The 26,038-nt window shown below is 39.6% G+C and overlaps 1 protein-coding gene across 1 annotated transcript in view; it reads right to left on the bottom strand.

Moving 5' to 3' along the window:
- Positions 1-26,038, bottom strand: part of LOC136056006 (glypican-5-like) — a 419,124-nt gene that overhangs the window by 242,623 nt on the left and 150,463 nt on the right. The window lies entirely within an intron of this gene.

The raw sequence follows: 26,038 nt of genomic DNA, 5'->3' as shown, positions 1-26,038 counted from the left end.
AAAACAACTCAAAGGTCCAGGGTAAAAGTTCAGGAAGTTTCTATGTTCTGAAAACCCTGTTGGAACTGCTGAAATCATCTTACATTTATTTGCTTAAAAAGAAATAAAAAGGGCTTTGCTAGAGCCCTTCAGATAGGAAACCTGGGCTTGCATGATGAAAAATGATGGCAATAATCCCTTCCCTGTAGCTCAAGTGTTCCATGTAGAAAAGCTCTTCAGAAGAAAATAGATCAAAGCACTGGGGCAAGCAGACTTTACAGCTACATCCATTCCTTTGGTCCAGGCAAAAACAATTATGGATGCAAAACAAACAAACAAACAAAAAAAACAACACTGCTGACGAAATCAATTGTCAAGTAAATCAAGCATGACTATATCCTGTGGTCCACATCCTCCTACAATAGCTGCGTACAGACACTACCACTGTCACTAATATCCATCCAAGTGCCAAGAGTTGACACAGCCTTTTGTCACCCACAAGACCAATGGGAGGTCAGCTCCGGGGCCTGCTCCTCAAAAAGATGAGCTCTGTCAGAAAAGGAATTTCTTTTCCATGGCCTGAGCACTGAGTCATCCCTTGCTAGTCCCTCAAAATGATTATGTGCATTTGAAGGAGAATGAAAACAGAAGCAACAGCACTACCAAGGGAAAGAGATTACTAAAGTAACATGCTATTCTTTCCAACCAGGCCCATCCTCAGGAGTGCAAATGAGAAGAATGGGAGAAGCTGCCAGAGGCTTTGCTGGCTGGAGGATACAGGAGGCAGAGGACATGCTCATTCAATTCTTGCCAGCTGAGCTATGGCATGATCCCTCCCCATATCAAGGAGCTTGTGGGTTGCAGAATGACTGCAAGGCCTGACTTAACAACTTGTCTGCTTCCCAACAGACTTCAATCTCACTTTAGAAGGATAATTAGGTGGCAAAGTTTCTACATGCATGATTTTGAAAATCCACCATATAGTCCACAGGAAGCCTCACCAATAAAAAAAATCTCTCTCATCAGAAACTACATAATTTTCTGAACTATAATTATTTTGCTTTTTGAATCTGGTATGTCATTCGAGCCTAGTACGCATAAAAGATGCACAGATTTATCTTAAACTAATGCTTCCCATTTATTTCCATGGAAACTACAACAGAGGCAAAGAGCACGGTAACATTGTTCGATAAAGTTCTCAGCTACAAAACATTTTTCAATGCAGTCACCATCATCAGCTCTGCACTTTCGCCAGTGATTAACAAAAGCATGCATCTCATGCTTCTAAAGATCTGCACCAATGGAGGTGACCCACTGTTGCCACTGCTGAAACGCACCTCCCCATCCCTCCCTGTGTTCCATCCACTGTTTACTGTCCATAAATGTTCAGCAAGTGTTGATAAACATCACCAGGTGCCATTACTTCCACATGGAGGAATTCAATCCCATACTTTTGCTCCACCTGCACTTCTGCATCAGACACCATTCTGTCAGACTTCTCTGCTGCCATCCATCGCACGGGAACAAAACATATGATGAAACAGTGGTGGGAAGGCTCAGCCTCTACTGCCATTCCACCAACATCCACCTCTGACATCATGGGCCAACATAAAAAAAGTGATAGCAGGAGCACCCCTGTACGATCTTACCTGGAGCAGTACTGTCATTAATAAGGCTTATCACACCTATAAATATAAGCATTAATAATAAAATACCATACCTTATTTTATTCAATATCCTTAAGAACTGCTATATAAGTTTTTTGCTTGGCTTTAAACCAGCTAACCCCAGCTGAAAGCTAGGTATTTTTCACAGCTGCATTCTTATGGCTACAGCATACATTTTCTACTATATGTTATCTTGTCTAAGCCTTTCAATTGAAAATAAAGTGAAGGCAGTTTGTATCTGTAGACTCACAGCTCAACTAAATGCTAACCACTGATTTTCTGAGGATATCATATAACAGCTGCCTGCTTCAGAAACTCTGGGCTTCCACTCTGTTATGGAAGATAGAAGCTCCAGATAGGGTGTCCTATACGGTATAGGATGCCTTTATTTACAGAAATCTAATCTCACCAAAAAACAAACAAACAAACAAAACAACCAAACAAACAAACAAAAAAAGCATAGCTCATTTTGATAATTAATATCAGGATTTTCTTTTTTTTGCACTATCCAAGTTCACAAGTTCATTTATACATTAATTTATTCTACCTTCCCCAACCAGCTTTTCTGTCTGGAAATTAGCTGGACTAGATGACCTTTGAAGATCTCTTCCAACAAGTACAAGATTATACTAAAATGACAGAAGGAAAACCTCATTTTCTCTTCTATTAACTACACTGAGGAAAAACAAAAAACCTACAGAGATAACAAGAAAAACAGGAAAGGAGCATTTCTAAATACTCTGTCTTCTAGGGAGATTTTTTTTTAAACATAATGAACATAATAAAATGCCAGTTCAAATATTTCCTGCCAGGAATCTTTCATATTTCATAACTGAATTTTAAACTGTATGTTTACCATTTCACAGCATGCCACAGGTGCAGACGTACTTTTTGTATTAGTCTTTTACAATTTGACACAGTTGAAGCAGAAGAAAATGGCAAATAGATTTCTGTGCTGTTCTGGTGTCACAGTAAGTCTAGGGTAAGGAATTTCTCCTAAAGCACTCTGAGAAGTTTGTAAATTATGCAGTGGAATACCTGCTGGAAACCTGACCACCTCATCTTTTGCTAAGCCCATTTTGCTTCCCAGCAATTCTGCCAATGTAATTACCTATTCTGTTATGTGTTGCCACAGAGGATATTTCCTGACAAAGTGTGATGTGCTACTCAGTAGTAAGCATTTCTTCAGAACAATCACAGGCTAGAATAAGGAAGATTGATACTAAGGCTGTTTTATTACATTTCGCTCTTAAGTTGTCACGTAGTCCCTAATTCTGCAGGGAAAAAAAAAAGAAAAAATATTGCCAATCACCACCAACAAAAAAGTGAACAAAAATACCCTGTAAATTCCATCAGTAGCTCCTAAAATTACAAGGCATTTTATTTTAAATTCTACAGCCTTAATGGAAAAACAAACATTTTTACAGACATCAATTTTTGGTGAACCTCAGAAGGATGCAGTAATATGATAGCAAAACAGTCTTAAGAGATTTAAATTGAAGCCTGATAAATCATTGACTTTGAAATGACCAGTACTAACAAATAACCAACAATCCTCTACACAGCTGAGTAACACTGTTCTAGTTTGGAAACTGCAATTTTGACATAATACTGCACTGTGAATTTTATTGCGAGCCGTAATAGCCGTAATTCATCACTTCTGCAATGACCACACACTATCACAAGGTCATGGTACCACTTTATAAAGCAGAGTGTAAACACACAGTGGGAAAAAATAGTTCCTGTAGACAAATCTTCGGAGATGGGAGACGTGGAAATTTAAATGATTTGGCTAAGGTGAGAACTCAGTGGAAGTCAGGAACATAAACTTATCTTTCCAGTCCCAAATGACTTATCAGTCACAGGGCAGAAGCATAATGAACGTTTTCTTTGGAAGATACTGTGGATAACGGCAAGAGTGCAAGCCAGACAGAGCTGCTGGCTATGCAAGAATTTGACCACAAGCCTTGGATGCAGGCTGTGTAAAGATAAGCTGACAAAGTAGAGATAACCGGTATGAGGAGTGAAATGAAACAGGACATTGTAACAGAAGGCGATAAGGAACTGTTTATTTAGACGATTAGGAGTGCTTTGTATTGTTAAGATGTTTAACCTTAAGGAATGTAACCTTCTCCCAATCAGATGTTAACACACGCTGCCTTTCTGTGTATATAAGCTTTGAGTTGTCGCTTAATAAATGAACATTAGCTTGCATCAAGCTGGGTTCACGTCCCTTCATTGCAGCAGATACACTATGGATCATACTCAATGGATTTCATTGAATCTGGCTCCCATGTTACTTCACACACAACTAAATTTGGAACCATAGACAGAACAATCAGTCATCCTGTCGTTTTTTTTCTTCTTTTTTCTTTTTTCTTCTTTTGAGAAACTATTAGTATAAATCTTGCCTCAAATGATAATACTGCACATCCATCCTCTGGGCTGTTTGTGCCTAGTTCAGGTCAGAAGGTTTTGCTAGGTTCAAACATGAAAAGCACTGTGCCACTGTGGCTGATGAATACTGGGAATTATCTACAACAGCCCTGAAGTTCAACATGAAATATCTATCACTGTTGTTATGCGATGAATGGAGCCACAAGCTTAGAGACTGTGATCCATCTAGACCCAGAATGCAGACAAAAAAAAAAAAAAAACGAGAGCCTGATCTGCACTTCTTCACTCTTGAAATTTATCCTTCCAATTATACGTGGCCTTTCTTTTGGGAAGTTTACTCCTATTTTTACTGGGGTCTCTGTTAGTAAAAATAAATAAATAAGTATCACACATTGGAACAATGTCAAATAACCAGTGTGCACTTTCACATCTTCATTCTGCTTACTGCTTTTAATATTATGGACAGAATCCTACAAGCAACAATGAAGAGGTGGCACAAGACATAAGTAAAAAATTAATACCTAATAATAATGCTTTGTAAGTGCCCCGAAGTCAACATCCACCTGCTGGGTAAGTCATGAGAAAAGATTTATGTCCAAATAGCTAAAACTACTGGAGAGTGAGATGCAGAAAGACAATCCCTCTTAGCTTAGGAAATCTGATCTTTAACAAAGCAAAAGTAAAGGTGGGATTTTTTGGGATCACAGTTTCCTCAAACTTGAAGAGAATTCAACTCTTACTCAGTGGAAATACTGAGAGCTGTGTTTTACAGTTCTCTGTGGTGAAGAATAGTGAAGAGAGAGGTTTATGATTTCTTTCCAAGCATAGACTGTTAAAAAAACATACCTTAAATTCAGTGATTTTAAACTCCACTGTTGATATTTGCTTATTTGTAATGCACTCTGATCAGATAGTCAGATCTGATATGATCCTCTTGCAAGTACTGCACTACTAGAAAGACTAAGACAACCTGTAATCTAACAGAGAAAAAAAAGGAATACCACTCACTTTTCAGGCAAAAATAGAATTTTAAAGCTCTAGCACTGCTTAACTCCAAGTGATGGTACAATGGTGGTACACTCTATGCACGAGCACTGAAGCTGCCCTGACTCACCAATCATAAAAACTCTTCAAGAAGAAAGTGGGAGTGGAGCAAGCTTATGATGCTGGAGAACTACGTGAGTTTGGGCATTCCAACAGCTGGAGTCAGAGCAACATTTCAAGGAAAGAACTTGCTGGTTTTCCCTAAGACTATAGATCTGTCAATACAGAGCTCCTGTGGAATGGAAAGAGCCACAAGTGCTCAAAGAAGAATTAAAGAGGCTAAATTTCCAAATAGACTTTTTGAACATAATGGCATTAAAAGTGCCTTTTAGACTATCTGGGCTGAAATTAAAGCTTGCTTAGCAGCCCTTCTGACTTTTAATTAAGCCAGTAACAAGAAATACACATGTAAGTTCCTTTTTTCCAGTCAGATAACAGCTTCTTGAGTTATCCACTCTACTGTACAGTCACCTACCCAGTTGTCAGTTCAGACACAGGACATCAGCAGCTGCACCAGGGCATAGCCACAGAAAATGGCAAAACTTCCATAACCTTTTCTTTTTACAAAAGAGCATGGGAGAAATCTGATGTCTGGCAAAATCTCTGACATTCTCAGAAACAGCTCCAGAACAATCTTAGCTTTAAGCTCAACTGAAATAGCAGAATATACTGGTGATGCACAGCCACTGCCTCTCAGGAAGCAGATTTCAGGTCACTGCAGCTGGTCAATTTGACAATGTCAGCCATTGTCAGAAAGGACAAATGATGTTAGTCTATTTTCTCTATTTCGTATTTCAAGTAAAAAAAAATCATTATTATATATATTTTACTACTACAAATCAATTGTAAGCCTGTGTCTTGAAAACATAAAGATATAAGAATAGCACTAAGTATATTAAAATAGGGAATGGCCAGAATACTGGAACAGACTAAGTACACTAGGGTTCTATAATGTGGGAAATAGTTAACTGAGTGTCTACATTAATGTCAATGAAGTGATGAACAGCCTGGAAAAGACAGAGAAAGTTTTCTATTTACACAGCATCAGGGTGGTTGTAATGGAACAGGGCATTACATTAAACTGAGAGACAGCAAGGTTAAAATGGGAATAGACTGCTTGTCATATACTGCCACCGATGCTTCCTACATCCCAAAAGAGTAAAAAATTTTAATACATCAAATGTACTGGAGTCCTCTGTGGGCTACAAAAACAGACTCAGAAAATATCTCAGACACAGCCTGCTGCAAGCTGCGACTGTGTATTTGGGAAATAACCTTTCAAGCTGAAGTTACACTCCAGACTTGCTGAGGTGTTGCTGCAGCATCTCCACATAGTGGCTGCTTGGGCTCTCGTAAACTAGGCCTGGTCACAGGTAGGCTGGTACAGCTACAAAGTGAAATGTATCTTCTGTTTGAATGCTCTTCAAACTACAGTGTCCAGGTTTTCACAAATCAGGTATGCCAATATACACACATCCACACCATGCTTTTCTTAACAGCATTTTCAACTACAACTACAGTCACACATCTATCAACTTATTTTAAAATCAGTACTGTGTGCAGATGCTGTGTAAGTGCCAAAGAGTAAATAAAAATAAAAATAAATTTGAAAAAAAAAATACAAGCAAACAGATCATCACAACTGTTACTGTGCTTCAGGAAAATCTTCAACTTAAACTGAAAGTCAGCAATTAGTACATTATCATAAATACCAAGAGAATGAATTAATCTACAAATCCATTAAGAGCCTGACTTTGAAAATGACTTAAAATATTTTCCTATAATTAGAGGTGTACTTAATGCCAGTGACATACAACTTGCAAGCTCTGCTATACCTAGAAGATAACTGCACAGTGCCCATACCAACTTTTCATAATAACATTATTTTAGTATCAGACCTTCACCTTAATGATCATCAAAATCTAACCTACATGAAAGAAGCCTAAATATTTATGTTATTTCAAACATGGATCAGTAGAGCAATCTGGCTTTTGACTGCAGTAAGTGAATTATAAGGCACCAAAAGCTAATTTATTAGCTTAAGGCCCCTTAACACGCAGCCATGAGATCTACAAAGACAAATGTCTTATGCTAAAAAGCCATAAACAGAAAAAAGCAATACTGGAAGGTGGGTCATACCATCCCCTAGACTGAATGGTGAGCAGCCACCCTGAACAGAACTTTGCACATGGTCCCTCACTGCTTCTCTGCAGGGAGCCCCAGGAACAGGATTAGTGCAAATACTTTGTCAGATGTGATAAACTACATAAATTATATAGACCATTAAAATATCCATTCCATCCCTCACATTATGCAAAGGCCCTGGCCACTCTGTCAAAGGATCTCAATGACACAGCTCAGAAGAGGGCAGAATATGAGAACAACAATCTTGAGAAGCTGAGAACATCCATACTTATCTGTAAGGGAAAAGGGGACAAGAAACACAAGGTGCATAGTGTTATTGAACTATGCATCACAACAACAATGAAATAACTGTATTTTCATCCCAGATAAATTCCTCTTTTTCTTTTCTCTCAATTTAACTGTATAAACAATTTTTCCTGAATGAGATAAAACAGCTATTTCCTTCTGGGAAAAATTTCCAGTGAAGGCATCACACACAATGAAATCTTTTCAAGTGAGTAATTTGTCTCAGCACTAATTTCCCCTCTTTTGTCATAATCCTAGCAGGAGCCATCCCAAGCAGTGAGATTCACCTGAGAGCTGGAGGGTGGAAAAGCACAATCATTGTAAACACATCTGCGCTGCTCTAAGAATGTACTGAAGTTCACATTTCTCAGTGACCTCCAAGTTAGTTTGCTTCTGGAAACTGACACGTTTTCTTTCTTCTTTAAATGTTTTATTTAAAATTCCTTTCAAATTCAAATTCCTTTTATTCACTCGGACTCCACACAACAATATTTCATTCACTAGGAAAAAACACAACAACTTGTTCTGTTTTTCTTTTCCAAAGGAACAAATGTTGAGCAATGAGAAACCATGGCAACTGTCAACTTCTGCAAGTTTGTGCCATAAAGGAAAATGGATTGATGAAACTATCTCTTAAACACTTCTGTGGGCTATCACCACTGTAAAACTAACAATAACACACACAATCCTACAACTACACTTTCATTTCAATGAGGGAAACCATTGGTTATTTTAATTTATGATCCACAGTCAGCTTCTCCCGTAGGAAGTATATCTTTTTCACCAGTTTCTTTTCTAGCAGTACAGGGCAAGAACTGTGAGGAAAGGGTGAGATTTGGGGGCCCCCGCTGGGGTTAGGAAACATTATAGAGGAGTAACTGCAAATTACTTGTAGTACAAGAATCAACAATACTGAGCTTTATTGTCCTCTGAGCAAGTGAAAAATCAAAAGAGCACAGAGTCAAGTTAACTATGTGGAGTTACTAAAGTACTAATGAACAGAATAATCTTGAATACATAAGAGTCAGTGCTAAAATTCTTCCTACAAAGATTTCTTCATCATCAGACCACCTATGAAGGAAAAAAAAAGAAGTCCAAGTCCCTTTCCCTTCTCATTAATTGTATGACTTTAACAGAGTAAAACTTTCTCTCTTAGTCATTGGTGGGACACAAACTACTATGAAAGTGAATGGATGGATTTGTTCTGTGGCAATGGACAGTGGGATCCTGGCAGGCTCTATGTTCCTTCCCTCCTCCCTGCTCAGGACCTAAACCATACCTGTGCACGATGCCAGAGCAGTGGGTGAGCAGCAGCTCCTTCAGACAACAGCCTTCCTGACACAGGACTGAAACTGAACTCCTGAGTCACAGGATCTAGTCTTTTTCATGCTTAGAATGCTTCATATTAAAACACACAGGTTGTGCTTCCATTCTACTGATAAACTGTTCCAGCAGCTCAGTCTCCAGATGGATTGACAGCTAATTCACAGACTAAATTTACCACTACTCAGTTTACACCCACATATATGCCTTTGCCAACAACCTTTTTCATTTAAACAACTCTTCTCCCTCAGTGGCAAGGTATTTTTAGAGAGCAATCACAACCCCTCTGCACCTTCATTCTAGAAAGCTAATAGCCATACTCTTCCTGTCTTCTTACCTAAGGCAAGCTATTCCATTCCATCCTCCTGGATGCCCTCACCTCTCAGGCTTAGGCACTGCACCCCATATGCTTCTCAGCAGTTGTCTGTTCTTTCATCTCATACACAGACAAGTTTACCTGTAGTTCCTCAAGCTACATGATCTCTAGCATGTCATGCCTTCCCAGTTTTATTACCTCAGCCTTGCTTTCCTGAGCAGTAGCAGTGCTTCTGTCACACCAGCTGCTCCATCATGCTTCCTGATCACTCCATTACATCCATCTGAACATACCACACGTTGTTCATCACCCCCATCTTGATGCTCAGGTTCAGTTGCTTTTGACAGAATGTATCTCTTTCCCTAACTGCTTTAGGCACTGTCCTTCAATTAATTACATCATTAATCTAATTCTTGCATTCAGCAGTCTTAAGATCTTAGCGTACGTGTATTTAGATGTGACTGTATTTATGGAAATGTATTGACATTGGCTAGTAAATCAAACCTTTTATTTATTTATTTATTTTAATATGTGTATTCAAGAGCAGAATGTTTGAATGCAATTATTACATAACACATTTCTACCTAACATGCTGGTCCTGAGACCCTCAGCTAGTTTGAAGAGATGAAAGACTAATATGTAAAAGGTAATAAAATACCCACAGTGACACACTATTCATCCACCAAAACTACTTAATGACTTTTCATATGTTTGTTCTCTTTCAATTATAACAGTCAAGTTGCTTCTAGAAAAATGAAAGAGCATTTAATCACATTTCACAAAATAAATACAGCAACAAGAAAAGTGGGGTCAATGAAAAAGCAAACTATGTAATCACTGAAGAATCTAATGTTGGTTAAGAAAACAACAGTGAAACAACTTGTTGATGGTATGAGCTTTTAAAATGAGACTTTCCACTAGGAGTCAGCCCAGTAATACTGATATAATGTCAGACATATTCTTTCTATATTATTCTAACAGGAGATTCCAGCAGCTGAGAATGTGGCCATTGACTCCAGTTGATTTAAAACCCCAGTGTTTCAAATATGGAAGATGCATCATCTGAAAGGTGTAGTACCAACCTATTCAACCCTGGCCCCTGACTTGGAAAAAGGGATGAACAATTCAACACCATAAGCTGTAAAAAGCAGAGAGCTGCTTTTATTTATGTAAAAAAATTAGTCTTCTGCAGTAAAGCTTACAATGAGAATATGCATAAGACAATGTATAGTCTTTGTTATTAACTCTACTCAACTACTGCAATAACAGAATTACATGACTGTTGATCTGAGTAAATTATAGACCACAAAAAATTCTCGTAGCAATTTTGTGTTGGGAGGGGTGGGAAAGGGAAGATGAATACATTATTCTTTTCAGCATTATCAGTATAGAGGTATGATTTGACCTAAAACACATCTTTATTTTCTGAGTTATTTGTTCTTTAACTGTGTTCTGCAACTTCTTTTTTAATTTTTTTAATTGACTAAAATTCTTGCTGGGTTTCTTCTAAAAATGTTTTAGGATTTTAGAGAAGTTAGGGCAGTATGTTAGAGTATGCCAGTATGAATATATTCAGCTCTGTCACCCCTAATAAACTGTTATTGCATTAATTTTGTCATATTCAGTAACAAAAAATAAAAAGTATTCACCAGACAGACTTCTTACAAGATTACAGTGCTGTTTATAAGCAGATGCAGGCAATATGGCAATATGGAATATCAGACTGGAGTCCATCATGAGTCCGGATAAAGTCAAAATAGAATCCTTTAAAGAATTAGAACTCTGACTTACAGGTTTATGTAGGATGAATTGCAAAGGAAGAAAAAACTTGGATTCTATCAGATTTGGACTATAAGTTAAAATAAAACTTTTGGTCTGAGTTTCATTTTTGAACCACTTAATGTCTGAGTATGGAAATGAAGCATTCAGTATCATCAGTTTTTAGCAAAGTACAAATTTTTTAATACTTAGCAGACAAGAAAATGGAATAACCATTCAAGCATACAGCTATTAGATAACAGCAATTACACAGTAAAAAAAGTCAAACTTTTTTGCTTCTATGAGATGGGGCAGTTCTACTAGAGCAGATGTTGCAGCAGCTGAAGTGTCAGAGACCATGATGGTCAACTGGCACTTGAAAAGTTGTAGCTCAGAAACACTACCAGAAAGACCTTCCCCAAAATCTGTGCAATTTGTACCAGATAAACCTTGTACTTAAACTGATTACTACTTTACAGATCATACAGTAAAGAAGTTAATCTTCAGACAAATTGATGTGTTTCATTATGGAACACATGGAGTTCTGGAAGCTCATGGAGTTATGGAACACAGGGAGGCTTGCCAATGTTACTCCCTAAAAGAAGGGTTGTAAGGTGGACCCGGGGAACTACAGGCCTGTTAGCCTGACCTCGGTGCCAGGGAAGATAATGGAAAAGACTGTCTTGAGGGAGATCAGGGACAACCAGGGGATCAGGCCTAGCCAGCATGGGTTCACAAAGGGCAGGTCCAGCTTGATCAACCCTATCTTCTATGATCTAGTGACCCATTTGGTGGATGAGAGAAAGGCTGTCGACTTAGATTAGACTTTGACCTAGACTTCAGCAAAGCCTTTGACACTGTCTCCCACCTCTTCCAGAAGATGGCAGCCCGTGGCTTGGACAGGTACACTCTTGGCTGGGTAAGGAACTAGCTGGAGGGCTGGGTCCAGAGAGTGGTGGTGAATGGAGTTAAATCCAGCTGGGGACTGGTCACATGTGGTGTTCCCCAGGGGTCAGTGCTGGGGCCTGTCCTCTTCAATATCTTTATTGATGACCTGGATGAGGGCACTGAGTGCACCCTCAGTAAGTTTGCAGATGATACAAAGTTGGCTAGAAGTGTCAATCTGCCTGGGGGTAGCAAGGCCCTTCAGAGGGATCTGGACAGGCTGGACAGCTGAGCTGAAGCCAATGGGAGGAGGTTCAACAAGACCAAGTGCTGGGTCCTGGACTTTGGCCACAACAACAGGCAATTCTACAAACTTGCAGCATAGCAGCTGGAAGACTGTGTAGAGGAAATGGACCTGGTGAGCTGATGCTCGTCAGAACATGAGCCAGCAGTGTGCCCAGGTGGCCAAGAAGGCCAATGGCATCCTGGCTTGCATCAGAAACAGCATTGCCAGCAGGAACAGGGAGGTGGTCATCCCCCTGTACTCAGCTCTGGTGAGGCCACAGCAGAGTACTCTGTTCAGTTTTGGGCCCCTCACTGCAGGAAAGACATTGAGGCCCTGGAACATGTTCAAAGAAGGGCAACAAAAGTGGTGAGGGGTCTGGAGCACAGGTCTTATGGGGAGTGGCTGAGGGAGCTGGGATTGTTCAGTGTGGAGAAAAGGAGGCTAAGGGGAGACCTTATTGCTCTCTATAGCTACCTGAAGAGAGGCTGTAGTGAGCTGGGGGTTGGCCTCTTCTCTCGTGTGGCTGGTGATAGGACTAGAGGGAATGGCTTCAAGCTGCCCCAGGGGAGATTCAGGCTGGATGTTAGGAAATACTATTACTCTGAAAGAGTGGTCAGGCACTGCAATAGGCTGCCCAGGGAGGTGGTGGAGTCACCGACCCTGGAGGTGTTCAAGGCACGTTTGGACACTGTGTTGAGGGACATGGTTTCGTGAGAGCTATTGGCGATGGGTGAATTGTTGGACTGGATCATCTTACAGGTCTTTTCCAATCTTGGTGATTCTGTCAGTTCTTTAAGTCTGTAAGTCTGAGTTTATCACACTTACATAAAGCTAACACAATTTTAAAGCATTCTTGACCATATCTTTTTCTGCACACCCAACTGACATCTTATGTATAAAAAATAACTTCCCACTGGGTGAGGTGAATGCTAGTAACTCAGAAAAATGTCCAGTAACCATACTAATACTGGACAAACTCCAGTCTGAATGAAACTCCTTGAAATCAATGAGGTATTAAGAGGCAAACATTCTCTTGTTATGGTGCCAGATGCACAGAGAATCATTCCACCAAGTCGTGCATACCTGGCACAAAATATCTTCAACTTATACATATTACTTCATTTTTAATGAAGTGCTGTCCAGAAGGTACATGCTAATCAAACTCAAGACAATGTGGTTGACAGTAACAAGTGTTATGAAATTAAATAGCAGGTCAGGACAATATCGATGGTAGGTCGATGGTTGGACTAGATGATGTTGGAGGCCTTTTCCAACCTTGGTGATTCTATGTCCCTATATTTATTTGTGGTATATATGTAAAGGTTTTCCTGGACAGTACATATATATTCAGTACTTTGCCTGAAATTAACACAGGGTTCTGCCCCCTGCACATGCTCAATCTTCTTGTGGTGGTGGTCCTGGGATCTCCAGTGGCCATTAGGTGTGCCTTTCAGTTGAATGTTCCTGTCTTTTTAAAGTTCCTTCTGTGGGATGCTTTGCTGAGAACAGCACCAAAAGCTGTCCTTATGAACAGCCTTGTTGCTATGCTGGCAGAAACCTTATGCAAATAATCTCTCTACTGTTGCATAGAAGCTTGTCATGAAAGAGTTCCCTCCTTTGCAACTTACAGGGTACATCTACTTGCTTAACCACGTAGTTCCTGTATCTCAAGAATACACCTGTACATTGCTGAAGTAACCTAATTTGTGTACACAAAACAACTATATAATACAGAAGCTGTAAACATTTCTTTGATTAAAAGTATCAGTATATAAATGAAGTCTCATACATGATGATTAAATATGCTGCACAGAACTACACTCCTCAGGCACACATCTCCATGCGCAACCAGCCCAGCACAAAGAAACAGACTATATTTACTGTGCACAGATAAACCATTAACAGAGCAAACATGCACTAGGTCCATATATTCCAGATGCAATAGTGTGGGTCTGCCTTAAAACAGAGTAACATTGTGGCCACTTCTGCTTACAAACTGTTATCATCAAGAAAACTAGCACACCTTTGACTCCCTTTTTTGCCCTTTCTCTCAGCAGAGATGCATTCACTAACTTTAGTAAATTGAGTTTCTTAGCACCTGAATTATGTTCCACTACACAAAACAGGTTTTTCTATCAAGGATATGTAATGAAACACAGATATCAAAGACTGCCAAAAAAACAAATATGTTTTAACATTTTTTCAAACCCAAGTAACATTTAGTATGAATTATTGAGAACTGATGCCACTCACTTTTAATAAATGATCATTTTTTGTTCTGATACTGTAACTGACTTGAATTGGAAAGCATTTTAACCCCCAAACTCTTTAAGTATAAGGTACAATTATATATAGTATATAATATATAATACATAGTATATATACTACATAGTATAGCATATAATACTGTAAAATACTATAATGAAAATATATAGTATATAATATTACGTATATATGTGTACATGCATATACAATTTACAGTTAGTGTTGGATTATCATCTAAGAAAGGCTTGGTGATTCCTGTATCTTAGAATGGCTTAGGTTGGAGGGGACCTTAAAGATCATCAAGTTCCAACACCCCTGCCATGGGCAGGGTTGCCAACCACTAGATCAGCCTACCCAAGATCCCATCAACTTTGATTTGAATGCCTCCAGAGATCCACAGCTTCTCTGGGCAACCTGTTCCAGTGCCTCACCACATTCTGAGTAAAATATTTCTTCCTAACATCCATTCCCCCTTGTCCTATCACCGTCAGACTGTGTAAGAAGTCGGTCCCCTTCCTGTTATAAGCTCCCTCCAAGTACTAGAAGGATGCAAACAGGTCTCCCTGGAGTGTTTACTTCTTCAAGCATAAGCAAGCCCAACTCACAGAATCACAGAATTGCAAGGGTTGGAAGGCACCACAAGATCATTAAGTCCAACTCCTCTGTTAAAGCAGGTTCCCTGAAATAGTCATACAGGTAGGAGTCCAGATTGGTCTTAAATATCTCCACAGAAGGAGACCCCATAACCATATTTGTATGGGACCTACGTTCAAGTTTAAGGCCATAACTCCTTGTCCTATTCCTATACAACCCTGAGAAGAACCTGGCCTCATCAACTTGCTTCTCACCTCCTCTTAGATATTTACAAACATTTATCATACCCTCTTTCAGTCTTCTTTTCCCCAGGCTGAACAGACCTCCTACAGGAGATGCTCCATGCATCCTCATAGCCATCCCCTGGACTCCTTCTAGAAGATTCCCGCTTTTTTTTGTACCAGAAAGCCTAGAACTGGACACATTATTCTAAATGTGGACTCACCACAGAGTCTGGCAGAGCAGAGGGGGAATATCTTCCTCAACCTGCTAGGCATGTTCTTTTTAATGCACCCCAGGATCCCATTGGCCTTCCTGGGCACCAGGGCACACTGCTGGCTCATGGCCAACCTATTGTCCACCAGATCACCCAGATCCTCCTCTGCAGAGCTACTCTCCAGCAGTTCATCCCCTAACCTGTAATGATGTGTGTGGTTATTCCTCCCTAGGTGCAGGACTCTATACTTGCTCTTGTTAAACCTCATCATGTTCCTCTCTGCCCAAATCTCCTGTCTGTCCAGATCTTGTTGAATAGTAGTACAGCTTTCTGGTGTGTCACCCACTCCTCCCAGCTTTATATCATCAGCAAACTGAGGGTGGACTCTAACCCTTCATCCACAACACTGATGAAGATATTGAACAGATAGGACCCAGCGTCAAGCCTTGAGAACACCACTAGTTAAAGAGCCTCTAACCAGACTCTGCACTGCTGATGAAAACCCTCTGAGCTCTGCCACTCAGCCAGTTCTCAATCCACCTCACAACACATTCATCTATCCTGAACTTGCTAAGTTTCATAGCAAGGATGTTGAGGGAGACAGCATCAAACGTGTTTGTGAAGTCAAGGTAGACAACATTTACTGCTCTCCCTCTGATCTACCCAGCTGGTGATTACATCACAGGTTACAAGGTTGGTCATGTATAATTTCCCTTTGGTGAATCCATTTTGACTACTCCTGATAATGTTATTACTAATATTCCAATTGCTTGAAAATGGTATCCAGAACAAGTTGTTCTGTTTCCAGGGATGGGGACTGGCCTGTAGATTCCCAGATCCAAACTTTTCTTCACAGGAGAGGTGCTTCAGTCCTCTGAGCACCTTTGTGGCCTACTCAGAACCTCCTGCAACAGCTCTGCATCCCTTCATTACTGGGTGCCCAAGGCTTGGACACAGTACTCCAGATGGAGATTCACAAGGGCACAGTATAGGGGAACAGTCCTCTCCCTTGCCCTGCTGGACATCCCTCTTTTGATGCAGCCCAGGATACAGCTGGCTTTCCACACTGCAAGAGCACAGTTCTGTCTCATATCCAGCTTTTCATCAACCAGGACCCCCAAGTCCTTCTCTGCAGGGCTGCAGTGCGATACAACAATATATCTCGTTTGTCCAAGACAATTTGTTGATAAATTAAGATTTAATTTAATATGTGACTGGTGATGGAGCCTTAAGAACCTGTGTGATGCTTTGAAGAATTCACCTCCATGATCTACAGAAAGCCTTTTCAGTACAAGTAGAATAGTTGTTTTGTCACTGTAACTCAACTGACAGAACACGTAAGTCCACTGAGACAGCATGACCATTCTTCTTCCTGCATGCAATCTCACTAACTCCCTTGCTTTCTCAATTTTCCACCTAATCTGAATTAACTCACTGTGCAATTGGCAGAACTATTAAATCTGAAACAAAAGAGGAAGAGGGAAAGAATATAAAGACAGGTGTGGGGTGGAAGGAGAGGGTGGTTATTGTCCTTCAGCTCAAAGTGCATCCTCAGACCAGAGGACATGTTTGGATTATAACATTATTTTACCTTGGAGTCACACAGAACTAGAGCCTTAGCATGAGTTTTCACATTTTGTTAAGCTGGAATCTAAACCACCATTATCAGCTAAATCAGCACTCAAGTCATGGACACAATGCTTCCAAAAGCAATGCCTAACCACATACCTGTTAAGAAAGTCAACTGTTGTATCATTTAATTCTAACAGCAGAGTGTTACCTACATTGTGTAACTGAAAATTTGTTTTCACTGTTAACAGCTATGAATTAAATTTCAAACTTCCAATACAACTTACATACTGTCACCTAAGTTACTTAAATCATTTACCCCATACAAATGTGCTGCTACCTACAACCAATATTACTGACACTTACTATTATTTGGAGGAACAACTTACATTTCATTGCTATTAGTTCTGCCACACAGAAAAGATGTAACAGTGACCTTTTAATACAAAGTGAGCAATGTGTTTTCTATAAATACTTAGAAACCAGATATTGTCACTACAGAAACTGGATATGGTTCTATTTTTAATCTGGATGAAGTCCTATTACCTAATCTAGGCCCTTATATAGAGAACTTCTGTTAATAATTCACATCAGCCTGCAAGGATGCAACTGAAAAACATCTTCCTATTAGAGAGAAGTATCTTCACATCCCAAGTCTGCTTGCAATCAGCAGTTCTTTGTTGGCAAGAAGATGGTAACAGTTCTTTGCCAAATCTCAGTGTGTGGTAATTCTATAAAACTGAGTAAATCAATGCCCTTGAAATTCTCCAGATAGTTAATTTTCCAATGAACTTGCTTGATTCAGATATATATTTAGCTGAATATATATGTAAAAACATACACTGTAATGTTTTCTGTTTTCCTCTGTTTAATCATTTTAACCTTACTCAATTCACCTACAACTTGTTTGTAAGCATCAGTTTTGTTTAGTGCTAGTTCTAACACGAGTTATGAAGGGTTATAAAATGCTTAACTCCATGCTTCAATTCTAGTAGTTTAATTAACAGCTAAAAAGTGACTTTGTAAATGCTTGCCTTATATTATCACAATTACCTTACTACTGTAGAGTTATTTTATTTTCCAAGTTACTTTAATTTCTGCTTCTAAGATCCAAAGCTCTGAGTTATTTGAGCATGAATGTGGCAATGTGCCTCACAGTTTGTGAGGCAGGTTATTTTGCTGATTTCTATCTTTTTGCTTGTGCTCTCTGTAACTTGGAGAAACAAGCCTAAAATTAACAAATAAGACATACACGCTTCCCTTTTATGCAAGCAAGGGCTTGTAAAATCAGCACTCCCTAAAGTTGAATCTGGGTACGTTCCAACAGCTGCCCCAATTGTTTTTCAGCACTTGTGCAGCTGTAGTTTTCTGCATGTCTGTCCTGGTAGGCTGATGACCACGTTAGTAACAGCACAGGCAACCACTGCTAGAGAGAACGTACCTGTACAGCAATAGGGCCTGATTTAGGGAAAACCACTTAGGGATCCATCTGGGAAACTTTTCTTACTGTTTAGTGTGTCAGCAAATATGTAATATTTCATAAGCTAATGCTTCTGGCAGAAAAGAAATCTCATTCAGTATCCTCCCACTTAAATAGACTGCAGGTTATAATCTTACAGAGCAAGGACCTTAGCAATTAACATACTATTAGATGCTTTGGTGGCACTCTTCTCCCTCACTCTGGCAGAAAGTTGATGGGAACACAGAAATTGCTGGAGAAGCCACAGAAATGTCCTATATCTCATTGCGCCAACTGTCCTGCCTCTTCAGAAATAGAAAATACGACTGCAGTTGTTTTTCTGTTTGGCCCTAGGTATTTCTACAGCAGAGAATCATTTATTATCTTGTTTTATGTATTTTCCAGTCAGTAAACAAAGACTCCATTATCATGAATTAACCACAGATATTTAGAACACTTTAAGGTCTGACATCTTTTTCTTAATGAAATCTAATTTTCTGATGAGCACTTAAAATGTCAATATATAGAAATTTGTTAATATTTCAGGCATAACATTTTATAAGCAGTTCCTTAGAAAAAGCCTGCTGATCCCAATTCTCAAAAATCAAGTCCACCTCTACAACCCTTTCTATTTCTCCAGTTCAAAAGGGGAAGTGATTCATAAGCATGGGGATATTCTCTAATGCACCAACAGCTTGAGAGACAAACCTGCCTTCAATAGCACCCTGGGAAAAGCAGAAACTCATGAAGGATTGTCTGCAGAGTCTAAGTACTATGGAGTACAGCACAACTACATAATTACAGTGAATCATAATTTGTATATACATTTTTTGTACATAATTTGTACATAATTTTTGAGGCACTGGCTTAAGTCTACAGAACTGAAAAGAACATATATGTTTTCTTACTACTTCTCCATCAGCACTCATTTTCTTTGCTTCTTAACTCCATACAGTTCATTCATGTAGCTGCATGAGAATATTTTAAGCAGACTACTCATAGAACAGAAAACATTATCTATTTTTAAAAAGCAATTGTAACAGATATTAGTGAAAGCACATAGTTGCCGAGGAAAGATACAGGAAGACCACTGCATTTATAATAAAATGGAGAGGTTGTGGAATAAACAGTGCTCAAGTGAAACTTATCTTAAATACTAGTATTTGCCAAACCATCTTTGTGTCTACTCATCTGACCTGTACCTTGCAAGCCTCCAGCTGCAAGTGTTGAGAAGATATGGCTCTGAATACTACCATAGATAGCAAACATGCAGAGATAACCCTGTTTTATTGGGTGGTCAAATTCTGGGCTAGAAATAGGTATCAAGTATTTTCTTATTGTGACAAAAATACTACCACTTCAGGTCCAGACAGATTACATCAGTGGCTTTTCTCTTGTTCATCGATACTCTTAGGACATCAGAGAATTCCACTAGGTTAGCCATGTCACTGTCATGTGGAAAGAGTGGGAGAGAGTTGCAGAGTTGGCTATAATAAACACCAGCTATACTAACAACATATATACATTTTTCAGTACAGAGATCACTGCTTATCTACTTATTATTTATGAATGCTTCATCTCTCTTCAAATAGAAACTGTGAAAAATAAGTAGGCAGACTGTAGCGGGATTGCCTGGTCACAGCCTGAACCAGTGAATAAGCAGCTGAGGGAGCCGAGGGGAGGAGCCCACGTCCACCCGCCCTCCCGCTCTCTCCTCGGTGGTACTTCCGGCGGTGCTTCCGGGAGCACAGATACGCTCAGAGCATGCGCGGGTTGCCCCTCCCCATCCCCGGCTCCCTTCCCGCCGGCGCGCCAGTGTTCGAAGGGGAGGCGGCCGCGTTCCTTGTCCCACATGGTTGCCGGGAGGGGTGAGTTAATCCCTTTTTCTCTGGTATCTTGTTCTATAGTGCCTGTATCTCAAATAAAGGCTCTGTCACTGCCTTTGTTTACTTTGCACAGACTGAGAGACTAAATGAAATCTAATACAAAACTCACATCCCAACGCTCTTTTGTAATGCTATTTCCAAGACTCATCTGTTCTACATAGGCACATCCCAAAGGCATGGCTGCAAAACCACATCTCCTTGTCATTCACTACTATCACTCACTCATAAAGCTATTATACTGCAACCAGACTTCAAAAAATCCAAACTTTACAATAATAATAATAATAATAATAATAATAATAATAATAATAATAATAATAATAATAAGTAAAAGCGACTTGGGTTTGTGTTGTCCAAATATGTAAATCTAAGAATAAAAAATCTCAGGATGGCCTGCCAGGAAATTCCTTAGGTATTGTATTACACTAGTCTACCACTAATGAGCATGAGGTTTGGGATCGTCAAATGCAGTTTAGCTACCATATCTAGGGAGATGTCCCATTTTATAGGAGGGAGAAGAGGTTCTTTTTAATATATGTACACCTGATGGCGAGATTAAGACACAATGGGTCAAATGTTAGCCCAGCCACTTTATTATAACTACTAGTTGCTTAGGGATATGGGGAAGGGAATATGAGCGATAGAAAAGAGATAAAAAGCAAGGAGTCTTGGTAGAAAGCAAGAGAGACATAATAATCACCACCGTGGATCCAGTGAGGTTTGTAGTAGGTCCGTTGATCTCAGGAACTTGTCCAGTCACTGCAGGGGATGAGAGAAAGCCAGGAAGCTTCACAGCAAGCAGGCCTTGGGGTTCTTCCAAAGAGGTTTTCCCCTCAGGGAATTATCTATCAAAGGTTTTTTTTCTTTGGGAGTTCTTCTCCAAAGTTCTTAGTTTAGTGAAGGCCTTTTATCCCCCATTTCTCAGTTGTTTTTTTTCCTTTTCTCTCTGGTAATGTGACATACCTGTCCCAGCAGATAAGCCAGCAGGGAGTAGTGCCTTCGTTGCCATGCACAAGCATTATCATCTTTTGCACTGATCAGCTTCTCCAAGCCGAACCCTGAAAAAGACTTCTTGCCCCTATTTCTGCTTATCTTTACAACTGTAAGCAGAGGCAGTGTGGCACAATGACACTCCCTAATTAATTTGCAGTTGTCAGTTAGAGTCTTATCGGCAGAAAGTCCTCACGAAGCAAGCTTTTAGACAAAAAAAGAACAGTTTTTGTCTTTCACATGAGAACAGAGAAAATGACTCAGTGCCAGCATTTATTTTAGCTGAAGAGAGAGATGAAGGTTCTTGCAGTTCAGATGCTACAGGAAGTCCATGGAAGCAATTGCCTGAAGATCAGCAGAGAAGATCTTTTGTCTAACGTTTTGCTTCTGAAGAAAGAGGCTTAGACATGGCACCTGGTTTCCTCTATCTGCTTAACTCTACAATTTACTCTTCCAATAGCCAAATTTCCTCTCAAATTCTCCCTACTGTATTTTCTGCTCCAGGTTGAAGTTTCTGTAATTACTCACACAGGATCCAACTCATGACCTTGAGCACCCTCACTGCTCCCTCTGTACATTGCCACTGGGCTATAAAATTTAGAGCCTGAGAGACAGACACTCTATCTGCATACTGGGAGCAGTGACAGTCAGCTCAGCACCCCTTGCTCTCTACCTGACATCTATATTTGCCTGTGCTGAATTTCATATACAATTTTATTGCCTAATCATTTGACATCATGAGTTCCTCCCATAATCAACTACAGCTGACCCTCATCTTGGTTACCAAGGATAATTTAATGTTGTCAACACATGCTGTCACCTCGATATTTACTACCCTTCACAGACCTTTTATGACAGATGAACAGCACAGGCTCCAGCACAAATCCCTTTGCAGTGTCACTGGTGACCTCTGTCTACTGCAGCTTATACCATCAATTTTCTAATCCTATTTTCATGTCTGCCAGTCTTGTGAGAAAGATCTTATTGAGCATCTATCACAGATCCAAGCACAAGACTGTACTCAGGGTAGACCACTACCTCCTTCTGAAGACTCTGAACACACTGATTCTTCCTGTGAGTATAACATTCATTGGCTTATACACAGATTCTACTCTTATCTTCATTATGCTGTTATATACTTTTACTGAGTTTACCAATCGCGCCTTCCCCAAATTCTAATCTTGCTATTAAAAGAACACAATAAAGACTTCACACTTAATATCTTTCCATTGTCTGCTACTGGAGCAGTCTTTAAGAAATGCAGCACCACAAGAAGTAATTCAGCTGTTTAACTCTTAAGTCCTTCTAGGGGTGGTAGGTGTTCTGATGCTATATGATAGTTCATACTGTCAGCCTCTCATCTCTTCTCCTGGCATGGTGTTGAGATTTTGTTTTGACACTTGCAGGAAAGAAAAGTTCAAGTATGGCAATGTGCACAAGCTTGCTTCTCTTCATCAAGTATTATTTTTAATTCTTCTGTGCTACCCTATTCTTCTCTGAGCACTTTCTATACTGAGGCCATCTATTAGCCTCACAGACTTCATGCACACTCTTCATTCCTTACATGAAAGTTCCAAGATCAAGTTGCTCAAAGGAGCAATTAATAGAAAGATACATTTGTCTTCAAAATCCAAAAATGACATTAGGAGACTGCTCGAAACGCTGTGTTTCATTGTTCATCTGAAAAGCAGACCAGAAGCATAGCCTCAAGTCATCAGAAACAACCATGTTTTTCTATTGTGTATTTACTGGCAGCTCAAACTTCATTTTGCCTGCTATTGCTTTAAACATTATGAAACCCAATTCAGAGTACTATGTAGATTGTCATAAAAGTAATGCCTCCTATTTATTTCCATGGAATCTATAACAGATGCAAAGAACACAATAACTATATTTGATAGAGCAAAATCTCAGCTACAAAACATTGTTTTTCAACATAGTCATCACCATTTGCTATGTATTTTTGTCAGCAATTAAAAAGAGCCTGCATGCTGCACTTGTAAAAATCTGCATGAGTGGGGGTGACCCGGTTTCACGCCTATTATGATGATGCTTTTGCTACAAAATGTCGCCTACTCAGTCCATCTGTCTTTGGAAGTCAGAAGGTGAGAAATTCAGACTATACACTGAGTGTCTAGGACAGTCCAAACAAGACTGGCAATGTGCCCCACGGTCTTCAAACTTGTATGGGACCTGGCATTTTTGTGCAGCAAAAGAAAGGCTACCTTCTCTGGCTCTGCAAGTTTGAGCCAACTTAATACAACTGATAAATATATACATATTGCAGTCTGGTTCAATGTATGATTTTATTTTATTTTTTTCTTCCTAATCTGTTCATGAAATATGTTAGCTACAAATTTCTATTTCAATATTTGGTGGTTTAAAAAATAACAGCAATGAAATAGCACAATATATGGGGTCATTAGTCTTTTCCTTGCTACTTTTTACTCAGCTTCCTACTTTATCCAAACCATAAGCTTTTCCACATGTGCCCATCTCTGTGAAATTTACAGGCTGGCAAAGGTAAAACAAAAAAAAAAGGGAAGGGAAGGGAAGGGAAGGGAAGGGAAGGGAAGGGAAGGGAAGGGAAGGGAAGGGAAGGGAAGGGAAGGGAAGGGAAGGGAAGGGAAGGGAAGGGAAGGGAAGGGAAGGGAAGGGAAGGGAAGGGAAGGGAAGGGAAGGGAAGGGAAGGGAAGGGAAGGGAAGGGAAGGGAAGGGAAGGGAAGGGAAGGGAAGGGAAGGGAAAAAACAGAAAAAAACCCAGCAACATTTTTATTTCTATCTGAAAATGGAAGACTAATACTGAAACTAAATGCTGTTGTTCAGATAGTCGCTATAGCAATTTTGTTTTGTTTTGCTTTGCTCCTTGTGTTTCTTTTCCCCAGAAGAAACTATTAGTTCTAGAAGTCAGCTGTCTGCCCAGCAACATGTTACCAACACAAGGATCCCTGAAATGGAAACACTGATTAGAAATATTATTATTCTCCCCATTTCTTCTCTGCTAGTCCTGCGCTAAAAGCCTTTATTGCTATTACATTCACTACACTCAGAATACTGTCTTGCTGACACAGTGTTCAAAGATAAGCTACTACAATTAATTCGTATGCCAGTATGCACTGAAACATAAACACTTGAAGTTATTTTAGAATGTTTAAGCCATGGGTTTATCACTGATATCTTAAACATAATCTAGCTATTTACACATGAAAAATCTAAGCAGAGCTGTGTGGAAGTCAGAACATTTTTTAATGTGACAGCTTATAATTGCATCATCTCTGTTCCATGCTGAAATCAATTCCACATTTTCTACAAAACAAATTTTTCAGTAATGAAAATCATTTTATGGAAGAAAATAGAAATCTAGAATTTTATCTTTTAGAACTGCTACAGACTATAAAAGGCACTTTATAAGGAAACTGTGAAAGCCAACACAATCTCACATCACATCTCTGTTTTAACAAAATGACATTTCTGGAGAATATTCACTGGTACACTTCCAAACAACCCTCACTATAAAAACTAACATATACTTGGACAATGATACTGAGAGCTACAGTTAAATTCCGATGCCTCTTTTTGTCTCATGTTATTCAAGGTAACAGAAATGACAGTAAAAAGTTTAGCCTGCGGAGGCTGCAAGTGGTGAGAAAGTCTGTCAGAAAATACAAAAGGAAAAAACAAAGCTGACAGTCTAGGAAGATCCTTTCATGCTTCTAGCATGTAATAGTGTATTTATTAATTGCATTTTATAGGAACTCCCACAGAGTACTCTCTGGTAAGAATGTTGGGCAATTCCAAAAGGAGGTGGTATTCAAACTGCTGTTTCAGAAACATTCAAAGGAATTGGCAGGGAAATCCTTTAGGGTATCATCACCTAGTCACTGCATTTTTCTCACATCTTTGCAGGAAAAGCTGCCTATTTTTTCACTACGGATAAAGATGATGTTCAGTTCTGTATTAATGAATGTATAAATAGTAGACTGGAAAGAAACTTGGGTAAGCAACAGAGTGTCATTAAGGATATGAGTATGACACACGCACAGCAGTACTGTTGCTGAGTCACCGTGCTGAGAAAGCACTTCCCTGGCTTTCTAAATGTCTACTGGAGTCTGAGTGCAGCAAGGCTCAGTCTTAGATCCAGGCGTGGTCAACAGTTTAGGTCTAAAGGATTATGTGTAGAGTCAACAACTGTCAGAGACCTCATAATGACTTTCACTGAAAATCTTTCAAATAGTTGAAAATAGTAAGTTTACTGAGGTGACAGATAACAGATTGAGAATTTACACTGGTAAATTCACTAGCTGCATTCACTAGCTGTGCTAGTATCTCAAAGACAGCCAGTAATTAACTAACAATTCACCTGTGTATCATCTGCAAAGTTAGAGAGACACAACATTTTGGTATCTTACGGTGAAAGGTGAACCCTGCTTATAGGAACAGGAGAATGAGTCTAACCCATAGATATGTCCAAATCAATCGAGTGTCTCCTGTCAGCAAAGTATTGGCAGAGGGCTCTTAACGAGGTAACACTGAATCAGTGTGGTGACAGGCATTCTAAAACACAAAATACTCATGTTGTTAATTAAGTATGCATTGAGGCCAGTGTCTGGTACAGAGGCGAAGCTGCTCTCCTAGCTTTGCCAAACTGACTTTCACTGGAACAGCAAAAGGCTTTGATGCTCTGGCCCTATGCCAGCCATCTTTCAGTCACAACTGTCACTAGGCCTCAGGCGAGGTGTTAATCATCACATCTC

Source organism: Cyrtonyx montezumae, unplaced genomic scaffold (genome assembly GCF_038088225.1).
Source record: "Cyrtonyx montezumae isolate F1298 unplaced genomic scaffold, pur_monq_1.0 scaffold_5, whole genome shotgun sequence".
In the NCBI taxonomy this organism is placed as follows: Eukaryota; Metazoa; Chordata; class Aves; order Galliformes; family Odontophoridae; genus Cyrtonyx; species Cyrtonyx montezumae.
This window is presented reverse-complemented; position numbering and strand designations above follow the sequence as displayed.